The following is a 15790-nucleotide window of genomic DNA, read 5'->3' as shown; positions in this document are numbered from 1 at the left end:
GCCGGGTATGAAAAGAAATGTGGCGGAATATGTGGCGGCGTGTTTGACATGTCAAAAAGCGAAGGTGGAGCATCAAAAACCGGCGGGAATGTTGCATCCGTTGGATATACCGGAGTGGAAGTGGGATAGTATATCCATGGACTTTATCACGGGATTGCCCAAGACAAGAAAAAGGAAGGATTCAATTTGGGTGATAGTGGATAGATTGACAAAATCCGCTCACTTTTTAGCGGTTAAAGTTACCGACACCGCGGAGAAGTTAACCGACATTTATATTGCGGAGATTGTGAAATTGCATGGAATACCTTCTAGTATTGTTTCGGATCGAGATCCAAAATTTACTTCACATTTTTGGAAAACACTTCATGATGCTTTGGGAACTAAATTGAGAATGAGTTCGGCTTATCATCCACAAACGGACGGCCAAACGGAAAGAACAAATCAATCATTGGAAGATTTGTTAAGAGCATGTGTGTTAGATGATCGAGGAAGTTGGGAAGATGTGTTGCCTTTAGTGGAATTTACTTATAACAGTTATCATGCGAGCATCGGAATGGCTCCATTTGAGGCACTTTACGGGAGAAGATGTCAGACTCCTTTGTGTTGGTATCAAGATGGTGAAAGCATAATTGTAGGGCCTGAAATGGTGCAACAAACAACAGATAAAGTTAAGCAAATCCGGGCAAGATTGAAAGCTACACAAGATAGGCAAAAGAGTTATGCGGATAAGCATCGTAGGCCTTTGGAATTTGAAGCGGGTGATCATGTATTTCTTAGAGTTACACCGACCACGGGTGTTGGAAGAGTTTTGAAAGCTAAGAAATTAACTCCGAAGTTTATTGGACCGTATCAAATTACGGAAAGGATAGGAAAGGTAGCTTATCGTATCGCGTTACCACCGGTACTATCTCGGATTCATGATGTGTTCCATGTTTCTCAGTTGAGAAAATATACTCCCGACCCCTCACATGTGATCAAACCGGACGATATCCACTTGAAAGAAAACTTGTCATTTGAGGTTCCGCCGATCAAGATTGCGGATAGGAAGATGAAGCTTTTGAGGACAAAAGAAATACCATTGGTTAAGGTAATTTGGAACGAAGCTACCGGAGATGCGACATGGGAACTTGAAAGCAAAATAAAAGAGCAATATCCGGAGTTATTCAACGACGTTTAAGTTTCGAGGACGAAACTTCTTTTTGGAGGGTAGTAATGTAAGACCCGTAATTTCACAGTTTATTTTGTGTAAGGAAAATAAATATTGGATAAAAGTTTTAGGGTTTTTGTTTAAGTCGTTTTGTATGTATCGTTGGAATAACGGCATTTTTGGCTGAGTTTAAGTCTGTTTTGTGCTCGTGCGCTGAAAAGGCACAGACTTTTGGGCTGTAATCCTCTTTTATGTATGAGAAGGTTTATGCAAATTCAGAATGACGAGTTTTGGATTATTCTCGCTTTTGGAAAAACGAGTAGAAATTTTACCCGCCGACGTAAAATTTTACGGTTTCTGAATTCAGTAAATTTTGGGTGGAAGTTTTATATATCTGCGCGAGTTAGGATATGTCCTGAGAATAATTTTCGAGAGTGTGGAAGAAAATTACAGTCGCGGAAAAAGATTCGGCGATAAGTTTTGGAATTATTTTAAGACGGACTTCCGTTCCGTAAGTTTTCTGTTTTTACGAATTTTGCTCGTCGCGGCGCGCGAGAGCTGTGGGGCGTGAGAGAAAATATCTAGATATTTGTTAAAGTAAAATGGATGTCTAGATATTTGTTAAAGTAAAATGGATGGCTAGGATTGGCCTAGGGTTTTGTCTTTTGATCCAATGGCTAAGATGGAGCAAGATCACTTTGTCATAGGATTGTTTGGTAGACTTTTAACTTAGAAAAAAATTGCAATGCCTCTTCTCTTCCTCTCATAAGCCGCCCACCTCTCTCTCTCACTCACCTCACCATTGATTTTTCATTTCTCATCCATTCAAGCTTGGATTTGTCTTGTTGGATCAAGGAACTTGCAAGGAAATCACTCCTCTTAAGGTAACTCACCTTCTCCATGCTTTTGTCTAGCTAAAAGTCATGATTTCTAGAATAATTTTAGAGTTTGTCATGACTTGTTCTTGAGTGAAATTTTCTAGAATAAGTTTTGGGTGTTTGTGGTTCTAGGGAAGTGTTTAGGAGTAGTTTATAAGCTTGTTTAAGCTTGGCACATGTTGGTTTCCATGGTGATTAAAACTTTCATGAAATCTTTTGTTAGGGTTTGAAAAATTGATTTAAAATGCTCATAACTTTGAAAACTTGTGTTGTGCTTTTATTTTTGGTGTTGTTTATGAACATTGTAGGGAAATGGATGTTAGAAAATGGCTTTGATTTTGTGAAACAAGGAAAAATATTTTTGGTGTGTGTTCTTGAGGACTTTATGAACAAATTTTTAGAAATCCTTGTTTTGACCCGCAAAATGAATTAGTTGATCATTTCCATAGGCTTGTGAACTATTAGAGGCTTGCTATGTATTGGCATTGGAAAAATTTGGGTGTGGTTCACATTTTCAAAACTTTTGGTCATGAGAAATTTCAGAAAAGTGTGGTAGAGGTTTCAAAATTGGTTAGGGCTTTGAGGGAGGCACAATTGTGGCCTAGGGTGAATTACCATGCAAAAAATTTTGGGTAAAAAATGGTTTTGGTGTTGTATGTGTGTTAAAGAACCAAAAATTGAATTTTCGTAATTTGAGGCTTTGCCCGGAAAATTTTTTGGGGCTTGGATTAGTGACTCGGGGGTATTATGGGATATTACCATGCCCTCGGAAGCGAAAAATTTTGAGCGGAAGGGCCACTTTGTTTTTGTGAAAAATGATCATAGGTGGGTCAAAGTTTGATTATAGGATTGTATTTGGAAAGAAAAACTTGAAACTTGCTGTAACGACCCAATTTTCAAATTATTGATTTTTATGTGTTAAAATATTTTATTAACGTAGAAATTTAATTAAGTTAATAACTTGAGTTATTTATCGAATACTTTAGTTATTAAGCGAGTAGAGTGGGTTAACGTGTTATTGGGCCAAGCCAATTGGGCTTGAGGCCCAATGGGCCTTGTGTGTGTGTGAGGTGGCGCCATATGGCCATGAGGGGGAGAAGAGAACATTTCATTTCTCATAGTTTTGTGTTCTTGAGAGAGTTGGAAAGCTTGGAAGCTAGGGCAAGAAGAAAGGGAGAGATTCAAGATCATTCATCGAGTTTTCTTCGAATCCAGGTATGAGAGTAGGTTCCATAATCGTGGGTGACCCGAGGAAGGGGAGAATGTCGATTTCTCCTCACCCGAACTTCCTCCACCCCATTTTCGTTTTAGTTTGGAATGGATTTTCTTGATGGAAATCGTTTCTAAGGTTCTTAATATGTTTAACATGCTTTTAACATGGTTAATGAACGAAAATAATGGTTAAAAACGAGTTTTATAACAGATTAAACTCAAGAACTTTGTGTTCTTGAGAGTTTTGATGAAAAAGTGTTCAATCTTTACTTTTTCGATGTTTATGATGTAGATCTGAGAAATGGACTGTCCTTTTGTGTTCATCCATGTTTGTTATGCTTGAATACAAACTCTTTTGGGATTTATAACATGAAAAATGGGATTTTTGGGCGTTTTTGTGTAGAAAACGCAAGTTTTTCCGCCTCAGGCACAATAATTTCCGCCTGAAACGGCAGAGCAGTGAGCAGCCAGCCTTTCAGATGTTTTTCCGCCCCAGGCGTAAACATTTCCGCCCCAGGCGTAAATATTTCCACCCCAGGCGGAAATACTGCATATTTCACCAATTTTTCATCTGCTATCTTCCTTTGCATGTAGTTTCAAACCAGTGTCTTATTCTTACATGATTATTGATGCTTGTTGATGCTTGTTGATGCTTATAACGATTGTTAATCATGTATGATGTTGTAAATGACGAATATTAAGGTTTTGTTAATCTTAATAATGACGTATGTTGGATAGTGTTCCACATAGTAAATGACGAGCTTTATGCTAAATAATTGTTGGTGAATTCATGAAAAACATATACATGCATTCATGAATTTTGTTGTTGTATATTGGATATTCCAATAAAGACGGATATCGGATTATATTTATCCGATAAAGACGAATATTAGAGGTGAGATACTCTAATAAAGACGAAACGGTACCACATGCATTAGATATGTCTAGGGTGACATTGCATGAAGTTGACGCATTAGAATGCATTAGGATATGTGTACATTTATGTGATAAGTGATATGTGACACATACTTGGATAATTGTGATAATTGATTGTGTGAGTATTCGATTATATGTGTTTATGTACTTATAATTGAATGGTAGATTGTTGATGGATATGGATGAATGTATGATATATGCATGATTATAGAAGAAGTGTTTAAGTACCCTTTTACTTGCACTTGTATTTGATTATGTGATCTAACTCTCATGCTTTGTGTTATGTGCTGGACCGTTGGGGGTTCAGATTCTCAGGTTGAGGATCCCGATCAGAGTTAGAGGTTGCTCGTGCTTGTGGTAGTGCGCTTTTTGGTGAGGAGTTTAGCTTAGACTACTCCTTAGATATATTTTATATATCTTTTTGACTGGGTTGTATAGAATTGCTCTGATTAGGTATTTACCGTGTCGGGTTATTCGAATTGAATTGTATTAAGCCCGTGATGGCATATTTAACTTTGCTAATCCTTTACTTTTTGGTTGTAAACATAATATCCTTGTTGTTGATATGGCCTAGAGCCTAGGGATATTGTGTGAACAATTTGGATATTGTATGATATGCACTATGATAAATATCGTTTTTAATTTCCGCTGTGCTAGCATGATTTTTAATTATGCAGTGGTTTTGTATTATAACATGTGACGCCTGAATTTTCTTAAGTGTTTTATTTATTTATATTCAATAAATACGCGTTAAGGGGTTTGGGTGTTACACTTGCGACGCAAGAAAAACTCGATTATTTTGTCGAGATATTTTCGTAAAATTTTTAGGTTGTTTTCAAGTGTTTTGGTAGTGTATGAAAGTGTCCTTTGAAGTTTAAAACCATAGAGAGCAATGGTATGCTTTGAAAACGAAAATGTGTTGTTTTGTGAAAAATAGTGTATTTAACTTCGGGAATTTTTAATCACTATGGGGAGGACTCAGAAATAATATCCGAGAGTGTTAGGAAGTGTCTTAGACACCTCTAGACCTTTGTGGATAGGTTTAGTTTCGATAAGATAATTTGGGAGAAACTTATTCATTGTCCGCTCGTTATTTTCAGGAAACGCGAAACGGTAGATAGTGTGAAACGTTGTGGTTTTTGGTTGGAAGCATTGCCGAGGTAAGGGCACCTTTTTATTTCCGTCAATAGCATTAGGGTATGCTTGTGGTTATGTTTGTTTTGGTTCCATGCTTGTGTGCTTGGTTGTTTTCGATGTTATTTGTCTTACGTATATGTGAGAAATATATGTGTTGACATGTGGTTATGAATATGTGTATGTTTGTTGCATTAGTATATGTAGGGACGTATGCTCATGCAAACATTGTCGGTATTTGATCTGAGTGATTGTACCGGGTGATACTTCCGCCTTTAACGGAGACGGTATTTGATATGAGTGATTGTACCGCCGTTAACGGAGCCGGTATTTGATCTGAGTGATTGTACTCCGGAGTATCCACCAATTGAGTTGGCATTTGATCTGAGTGATTGTGCCGGGTGTAATCCACCTTTTTCCGGAAATCATGCATGTAACGATCCTGTGACGGGGTGTTACCGTGGCGATCCTGTGACGGGGTGCCACACTCATTCATTAGAGGTTTGCATTAGGCTATGTGCGCACTTTATTTATTATGCGTGTGTTGAGGAAAATGATAAGTGTTTAGCCGCTTTCTATTTGGTATTTGGTATTTGTATTTCCTGTTTCCAGATGGTGACCCTTGCTTTGTATGTGATAAATGAAAGGGTATCCCCCACCTTAGATGACGGAGAGCCTAGCGAGACTGTGGGTCATGCGGATGGCGAGGACTTCGTGGACTATCCCGGAGTGTAGGGAGTAGCGCTTGTTAGGCTACATTTTGGTAGGCTTAGGGCCTAGTTTGTATTTTGGATGACTGTATGTCTTATACATTATACTCAGACATGTTTAGTGCCTTTTGGCCTTGTGATATATTCGGTTCATAACTCGTGTCTTTTGGTTGATGAACTTAATGTATCCGCTGTATGTAAATTATTCAGGTACACACTTTGCTTCGAGGAAGCCCTGTAATATAATGTGTTGATGTTATATTTATTTTCTATTGAATGACGAATTGCCGAGATAGCTGCGGGCGTTCATGCGCGCCATTTTATTTAAGCGTGTTGGTTTTAAAAAAAAAATAATAATACCCCTTTTTATGCTTTGAAAAATGGGGTGTTACAGGAAGAAGGAGGAAGAACTCGAAAGAGAGGAACGAGATAAAGAAGATAAGAAGCCACAAGAAGCTGAAATCATCATCATCTCGTCAGATTCTGAATCTGAGGAAGATGAGATTGACGCTGACTATGCTGAATTCTTGGCTGGCTATGTTCCGGAAGAAGAACAAGACGAAGAAGAAGAGCATAACCCAGAGCCTATAGAATTGTCATCAGATGATGCTGAGGAGAAATCTGAGATTTCTTCTGAGGATCAATCTGAATAGGTTTAGGTTGTCTTTTCTTTTTACCAATGTACTCAGCATATGCAGCTCATTAATAAAAAAATTTCTTTTAAATTCTGCTTGTGTTCTTATGTTCTTGTCAAAAAAATAGAATGAAATAAAGATAAACCACGCAAAAAAAAATAACATTCTAAATAACCAAGTTAAAATCCAGAAAACTAAAAAATTGTTCAGAAGATAAATATAAACATAAATAAAATAACATAAATGTGCTGAGAATCCTAGGGTTTCTGAAGAAAGGCTAAGAGGATGTCAAATTTGTCGTTCAAAGAGTCCACTTTGGAGTCAACCTTGTCCACCTTTGATTCTAGATTCAGATGATCTGATCTTTGCCTCTCAAGAGCTTCTTGTTGTTGCCTCAATGCTTCCTGAAGAGCCCTCAGCTGATCTGTATCCATAGGAGCTTTGCCCTTATCAGAGGAGGGTCCACCTTCCTCTTGATAATCAATCATGAGAACATCATCTTGGGACAGCACAGCAGCTTCTTGAGCAAGCCTCTCAGCAGCTTCAGCCAGACGTTCAGTTTCTATCCTCTAAGCTTTTAGACTCTTAAACAATTTGGAATCTACCCAGCAGTCCTTGAAAGCATTCAGACGCAACACAGCAGCAGACACAACAGCAAACTTAGCACGCTCATTTTCCTCATGACTGTACATTGTTAACCTCTTCAAACTAGCCCGTGCTAAACCTTCCTTCATCAGATGAACAACCTCCATATCCCGTTTACCAATAACAGACTTGATATCATCACCAACTGCATCCAGAGCATTACAGATTTTGGCCTTGAGAAGTGATACTTCAACATCCACATCAGAGGGACAAGCCAAGAACCTGTTCTTAATATTTGACAACCTAAGTAGATCATCATAAAGCTGATTGGAGAGGTTACCAAATAGGTCAGAAGGTGAGGGTGAGATATGTGGAATTGTGGAGTGTTAGGGTGATGTAGGGGTAGAGTTGTCAATTTGAATAATCTCTACTTCTGAAGGTCTAGGGGCACAAGTGTGAACACGTTCAGGAGAAACATGTTCAGCACCTGAGTCAGGGTTACGGTCAGATGCTATGTGTTCAGAGGTTGGTTCAGGAGTTGGTTCAGGAGATTTGCTGGGGGAAGTTTGTTTGATAGGTGAGGTTGGTTGAGGTTCAGTAGATGGTTGAGGAGATATTTCTATTTGTGGTTGAGGTTGAGGTGATTTTGGTTTAGGAGGGGATGAAGGTTTGTTTGTTTCATGAGTGAAAGGTTGATTATTTAGAGGGTCTGGGCTAAGATGTTTTTCAAGTTCAGAGAGAGGATTTTCAGAAGAAATATGTTTGTCCTTCTGCTGAATGTTATCAGAAGAGGTAAATTTTTCAAGATTTTCTTTACCTTGTCTGATTAATTCATCAGTGGAACAATCATGTTCTTCTGAATTGTCAGAGGGAATGTTAATGGTTTCAGTTTCAGGCAGTATAGTGTTAAGAGGTTCAGTGTAACCTACTCCTATTTCAGCTTCATTAAAAACATACTTAGGATTCTTACCTTTAGAACTAGGAGCTTGTTTCTTTCGCAGCCTGGCACCCAGAGTTTCTTCATCAGATTGAGTCTCTTCATCAGACTGAGTCTCATCATCAGACTGAGTCTCATCTGAATCACTTTCCTCAGCATCAAGATCAATAGGCTTTTTGGACGATGCTTCAACAGTTTTGTCAGTAGCAGCTTCATGCTTCATCTTGGTTCTTTCCTCAGCAAAAGCTTGCTCAACTTTAACCTTCTTCTGAGCAAGAAGATCTGGCTTAGCTTGATCCTCCTGAGCATCAGCTTTTCTCTTGAGTTTCCTCTTAGGTCTATACATGTTTACTGGAGCCTTTGGAACCATACTCCTATCAACAGTAAAACCTTCATCTTGAAGAACCTTCAGATAATCTTGAATGACTTCCTCAGCATCCAATTCATAAATAACAGGATAACCATTCACATACAGACGATCTTCAAGACGTACTGAGAATTCTTGTTCAGGTTGAACCAGCTTGGTGTTAATGAGATGCATCTTTGTCAGAAAGCTTGCATTCAGAACTTCTGGAGAGAGCTTCTGAGCCACAAGTTCTGGATAGAACTTCTTCAGATTCTGAATGATGTGACCTTGGAAGAGAAGATCTGAAAGCAGTCTAGGATAAACAATGGTTGTTTTCCTCTGAGACTTGCTTAAGAAGATGACTTCACATATCCTCTCAAAGAAGTATTTTCCCAGATTGACTTTCCTTTCAGTTAGAAGAAAGTATATCAGATGGCGATGGGGCCAGGAGATAGTATCAGTACCACCAACTCTTGGACTGATAGCTGATAGAATAATCTTGAATAGAACCCTACATTCATCTGTCAGACCTTTAACCTTTCCCTTCAGCTATAAGAATAAATTGAAAGAAAATTATATCTTTAATTAATGTATTTAATACATTTTCTCAAGTTATGAAGTTTATAATAATTCATAAAAAGATACTTTCTCTTAACAACAAGAGTTATAAAAGTGTTGCTAAAAAAGAAAAAGAGTTATAAAAGTGTTACTTACCAAAAAGTAGAACAATCCTTTTTGTACTCTTTCATTGGTAGTGTGGAACACTGATTTTGTACTGAGGCCGTACGTGTTTGATCATAAACCACTTATTTTTCTATGCATCAGTATATAATTTAATTTCACTGAGGCCGTACGTGTTTGATCATAAACCACTTATTTTCTGCAATTGTAATGAAGCCATTTAATTTAATTCCAACAACCGAAACTGCAACAGCATAAGCCTAGAAGCTTGGAGATGATAATTGACGTTTACTATTAACTAGAACTTTGACCCATGCGGTGCATGAGTCTAATTAGGTGTAATATGTAACAATAAAAAATAAAATACAAAAATTCTAAGAGCATTTTCAATAAGAGTAGTATAGGGAATTTCATGGACTAATTATTCTATATTTGTTTATGTGCTTATTTTATATTTTATATATTTTTTAAATAATTTTTGAACCCCATCGTTTTGTTTACTTATTAAAAAAAATTGCTGATAACTAAAGGTTAAAAAATTAATGATAATTAAAGGTTAAAAAAAAAAATTAAAGATGTAATCAAGAACATAAACTTAAGTAGACACCCATAAATAAATAAAAATTGTGATTAATTTCGCCGTTCAAATTTATTGAAAAACAGGGTTAACATATTAGGATTCCTAAATTCTTTCATAATTGAAGCACATGTGTTTAGCGGTTGAAATGTTTTATTGTAAGTAAGAGATGCAGGTTCGATGACAAATCTGTATATTTTTAATATAAAGCTGCAATAAAAAGAAAGAGAAAATGAGGGGAAAAAAATTTGGTTTAGGGTTAGCTTATGTTAGCAAGCTTATAATATAAGAGATTATCGGTTTTTAATTGTTTAAATTGTGCAATGAAAATTGATGGTGCTTAATTGTCGTATGAAATCTTTCATATGAAAGTTGATGAAGCTTAACACTTTGTGGACATAATTTAAATCACAATTGGTCTGCTAGTGCATATTATATCAATTGATCATCGGTTAATATTAAATCTGCAATATTAAAAACAAAATAATGAATGTGATTAGTGACATGACTATGGTTGTGTTTGGTTGTATTGCAAAAAAAATTGATTTAGTAGAATTGAGTTTGATAATAACTTTCCAAATCTCACATGATAATTATTCTCTAAATTTATGATCCGGTAGAAAAAAAAATCATTGATCAGGAAAGATATAAAAATATTTCGTGATGAATAATATAGTCAACAATAATTTTGATATGATATACTTTTAAAATTGATGGTGCTTATCAATTATTGCACATAATTTTAATCACAATTGGTATACTTGCCATAATGGTTGGAAATATTGGCTTGCATTGAAGGGTTGTGGGTTCGAATCCTAGTCAAGACAAAATTGTATTATTTTTTAATAAAAATTGCAAGATAAAATGGAGGGAAAACAGGGAAAACAAATTAGGGTTTAGAGTTTGCTTGTGTATACAAGCTTATAATATAAAAGATATTATATTATATTATTATTATATTATGAAAACGTTTTTAAATATATCCTGTTGGATCATCTTATTAAATATTTCAAATTAATAACAATAATAAAACATTGGAGTAGAATATGGTGGTTGTGTGTGAATCTTGCTTTGACAGAGACAACAAACAAAAAGAGAGGAAGATAATAGTATAAGGTGTTGATGATGCATGCATGCATGCATCATAAGATACTTAAAACCTCACAATCTAATGATAAATAATACTTGTGCACGGTGGGAGATCGATCTATCAAGCTTAATAATACTTTTTTTTTTTTTTTGACGCAAGCTTAATAATACTTATAACACCGCCTTTTGGTTCGTTGGTTGTTATGTGTCAATATTAACTATTAAGTGTTATCGTTATCGCAGAATTGGACTTCTAAACGAATACAATAACTAACAACAAATGACTGGTTGTTTTTTTGTTACATTCAACAAATGACCGATTTAACCAGTCTTGTGTAGGGAAAGTCATTCACCTGGCCTAGACGTTACGTTACGTATAAAGGAAAGATTCTCCTTCTACCATTATTATTATTATTATTATTATTATTATTATTATTATTATTAAAAATATTTATTGGATATAAAATTTAATGGATAGGATAGTGACAGGATATGATATAAAACATGATAGGATATGATATGATATCAGCATGATAACAATTATCCTCAGTTATCCTATCATGTGTTTGGTGCACACAGGATAGCAAACATGATAATTATTATATAATGTTTTTAATACATATTTCCTCATAATAATATGATAACATGTATTGTTAGAAATAATATAAAACCATTGATATGACTCTATCCTAAAACCTTAAGGTTTTGGGATAATCGGTTATTTGACATGTATAACATATTTAAATGATAAAATTACCCTTGTAAAAGAATTGTTATTTTTTAACTAGATAGAATAAGTTTTAGGATTAACTTATCATATCATGTTTTGTCACCAAACACTGGATTGAGACAGGATATGATACAGTTATTCTAATATGTTATATAATACAACAATTTTTAAAATATCTATATAATTTGGCTAAATGCAAGATGTTCATTATATGTCGACGTAAAATTATATTGTGTATTTTTTTTTCAATATCTCTATTATATTATATACATAAATCTCATACATTCTTATAGAAATTGATTAGATGTCATTTAATTAGAGAAATTGTTTACGTGACATTCAATTGAATCTTTTCTAATTCATTATTTAAAATAAAAAAAATCTTCTCAAAAAAATATTTTTAAAAAAATCATCGTATCAAAAGAAAAAAAAAAATATTCGTAACTCACTTATTTTTGTATTGATTGTTAGATATATACAAATTAATTTGTAACAAAAAAAAAACTAAATTAATCGGATATATATATATGGGTGGATTCTAAGGTGAGGGATCAATTAAGTCCCTCACCGGTGAGGCATGAAAAAAATACCATTAGATTAAATCATTGGTCTAGATTTGTTGCAAATAAAAATGAGAACATCTACATTTTTCGCACACAATATTTTCTCTGTTTCTTCTCCATTTCTGTCTTTCGACCAAAATTTTGTGCAAAGATGACTCTGAAAATAAAAAAAATCGTGACGACGGTGATTAGTATATTATTTTGCGGTGGTTGGATTTTAGTGAAAGCGAAAGCAGAGGGACATACATGTATACGACATATTGATGAAGAATTTGAGTTTTTTTTTTTTTTGTTTTTTGTTTTTTTCTCTCTTCAAAACTAAAGAAGTTAGAAAAGGAGGTTAATTATTTGATTATATTTTGGAGTGGATGAGTGAATTGATAAATTGGATTAAGCAATCAAAGTAAGGAAACACGTGTTTCTGCACAACACAAACTTGTGACGCTAATTGGCGGCAAAAACAAACACGTCATGGTGAAATTGAATAAAGCTTATGTTTCTTTTCTGTTTTGTTTGGGGTTAGCAGTACAAGTAGATCTCTGCATCTTCATGTAAATTTTGGAGAGGAATCATATGGGGAAGAGAAAAGGGTAGGTTAGAAATTAGAATAGAGAGGAAGAAATAGGGAAAAAAATTGTGTGTGAAGATATGCAGATATTCTCATTTTTATTTAAAATAAATCTAAACCATTGATTTAATCTGATGGTATTTTTTTCATGCCTCACCGGTGAGGGACTTAATTGAGCCCTCACCCTAGAAGCCACCATATATATGGATATGAGCTTATATAAAGTTATGATCTATTATATATACATAACTCATTCCTTGCACATCACAATTATTAAATTCATTCTTTATAATCGTGTTTCAAGATGGATGCGGAGGTACCAACAACAAATAATTTTGTTGGCTAAGGTGAATGTTTATAGAACATAATTTTCTATGTGTTTTTTTATTCATATGGTATTTAAATTATTGTTGAAATATTTTATATTGTTCAAAAACTGATTTCATTCAAAACAATTTTATGTTTATATCAGATTTGCATTTATCTATGATATTTGTAGTTATTTTTATTGGGGGCCAAGGGAAGGTTGAGGGTAGTCTATGTGTTGTAACAATTTTCACATAGTGTTTATTCTCTGGTTGTCGGTTTTGACAACAGCCGTGGTTTTTTCTCCGGTTTTGGAGTTTCCACGTTATATTCTTGTGTTGTTGATTGCGTTCATATATTTTCTCTATGCCGGTTTTTCCCAACAACTGGTATCAGAGCTCTTGGTTTGATTCAGGAGGAGGGAGTTCCGCTGTGAAGTTTAGGCTAGAGAAATTGATGTTTGGCTTATAGAAAATCAAGTCAAGGATGTGTTGATGCAATTAGGGTTACACAAGGTCAGCCTGGAGATGCGGTGGTAATAATACTCAACATCAGTCTGGAGAGGCGGTGCTAAGAATACTCGGGTTACGTCTGAAACAACAACTTATTTTGAGGATGCGGAGGCGCTAGTGGAAGTTGGGAATCGATGGAGTGTTGAGTCATGGACTTTGGAAGCTCCTATCACATGTGTTTGAAGAAGAAATACTTTTGAATCCATAGAGCTAGTTGAAGGTGGAGTTGTTCATCTTGGTGACGGAAAGCTTGTAAGGTTCAAGGTATGGGTGAGTTTCTTTTAACACAATGCGAGGTATTTTCTTGAACTTTGATGCATAGATAGTAGGTAGATACTTGTTAGATAGTTACACTATTATTGGTTATGCATCTGTTACTAGTGGTGATTCTCATGTTTTGGTTAAGTTGTGGATCTTCGGGTGGGTGCTTGTTAGTGACATGAGTTTAGTTGGACTAGTGAAACAAGGTTTACTAGGTAATGTAACTAAACTGAAATTGTTGGAGTCGGCCTGAAGGTGGTTTCACAGATGTTTGAAGTTGTTCAAGTGACACATGGGCATCGGTTGACATGGATGCAAGGTGTGAGATGATAGCGTGCGGGCATTGGTTGGCATTGATGCAAGGTGCGCGGTTATCTCGATGGTTGATGAACTTCCAGAGAAAGCCAACATGGAAGTTGCACCATAAATTGTCAGCGAGGTTTCGAGATGAAATTCTTGTGATGACTTGGTTCCAAGTGAAGAAAAATCTTGGGATGGTTTAGTTCCAAGTGAATAAAATTCTTGGGATGGTTTAGTTCCAAGTGGTATACTCTTTATGGTGGAGTATGATAATTTAATTTGTCGGTATAGACAATGAGAATTATGATTGTCGGTGTAGACAATGAAGATTGAAGACCATTACAATCAAGGTAGAGATTGTTGGGATTGATTGCAATGTAAGTCCCACATTGCTAATGAAGAAGAAGAAGGAGGTTAAAAATAGCTATTGAAAGTCCCACATCGCTTAGAATTGTGAAGCAAGGAGGAAATCAAAGCTATATAATGGACCTAAGTTCTTTGTTTATAATTGCACCAGTCAGTAGCACTTTAAGCTTATATCTGACTTTTTTGTTTTTCTCTTGTACTCTTGTATTAGAGGGTTGAGAGATGTAGTTAGGTATTTTCTTTGGAGAGTGTGGGTGTATTGGGGGCCAAGGGAAGGTTGAAGGTAGTCTATGTGTTGTAACAATTTTCACATAGTGTTTATTTTCTGGTTGTCGGTTTTGACAACAGCCGTGGTTTTTTCTCCGGTTTTGGAGTTTCCACGTTATATTCTTGTGTTGTTGATTGCGTTCTTTTATTTTCTCCATGCCGGTTTTTCCCAACAATTTTAACTCAAATTTTTTCTTCACCACCGACCGCATCTTCCATGGCTACTGACAAAAGTGGACTAACAACCGCTTCATCTAAGCTCCAATATCAAGTGTGTATGTTTTCACACCTCTAATTTTTTTTCTTTTTCTAATTGTTAACCAAAGTGGAACATGAATCTCTTATTAACTACCATTCGAAGAGAGAAACCACAAGGTTCAACTAATCAGAGCCTAAGTACTAATTAAGCATGAGGGATGTGAAAAAAATTGATTAAAATTGAAAAAAGGTGAGGAAGGTCAATCTAGAAGAATTGTGTATTTTGGTCGAAAACCTATGAAAACTTCAGATGATGATTTTACTTCACATATTAGCATATCAGCTGGGCAGTAGTGATACTTGGTTCAAAGTGCTTGGAATGAGGATTTTTATGTGTTACAAAGATACAAAGTAATGATTGTTCTATATGGTTGTTCTATTTTTCACATTTAGGAAAGAAGTATAAAAATTAAAGTTCGTGAAATTGTCGTGTGCATATGTTTCGCGACATATAGCATCTTTGTATTGTAACATATGATTTCTTTTAACCGTAAAACTTTTGTTCTAATATATATGCTTTAGAATTCACTTTTGCCTGATATATAGCTTATTTGCATGAAGACTAATTATGTGTTTAGTAATCAAATTTAAAATATGAGTGAGCTTATATGCTTATATTAATATGAGTGTCTATTTTTGTTTTGTTAAATATATTTAACTAATAAATTATATAAATTCAAAAAAATAAAATCAAATTAAAAATACTCAAACAAAAAATCTTTTAACCTGTTTTTTTATATAAATTAACCAAAATAAAATCAAATTAACCTGATTTGAATTTTAAAAGTTTGC

General features: G+C 35.1%; 1 long non-coding RNA gene across 1 annotated transcript; it reads left to right on the top strand.

The window, feature by feature from the left end:
• Positions 1 to 12993: 12993 nt before the first annotated feature.
• On the top strand, positions 12994 to 15539 carry LOC123917099. The gene is made up of 2 exons (XR_006812355.1): positions 12994 to 13075; positions 15067 to 15539. It is a non-coding gene; the product is annotated as an uncharacterized LOC123917099 (long non-coding RNA).
• Positions 15540 to 15790: the final 251 nt, after the last annotated feature.

The sequence above is a fragment of the Trifolium pratense genome, linkage group LG3 (assembly GCF_020283565.1).
Source record: "Trifolium pratense cultivar HEN17-A07 linkage group LG3, ARS_RC_1.1, whole genome shotgun sequence".
In the NCBI taxonomy this organism is placed as follows: Eukaryota; Viridiplantae; Streptophyta; class Magnoliopsida; order Fabales; family Fabaceae; genus Trifolium; species Trifolium pratense.
The sequence above is the reverse complement of the archived record's forward strand: the minus strand, read 5'-3'. Positions and strand labels throughout refer to the sequence as shown.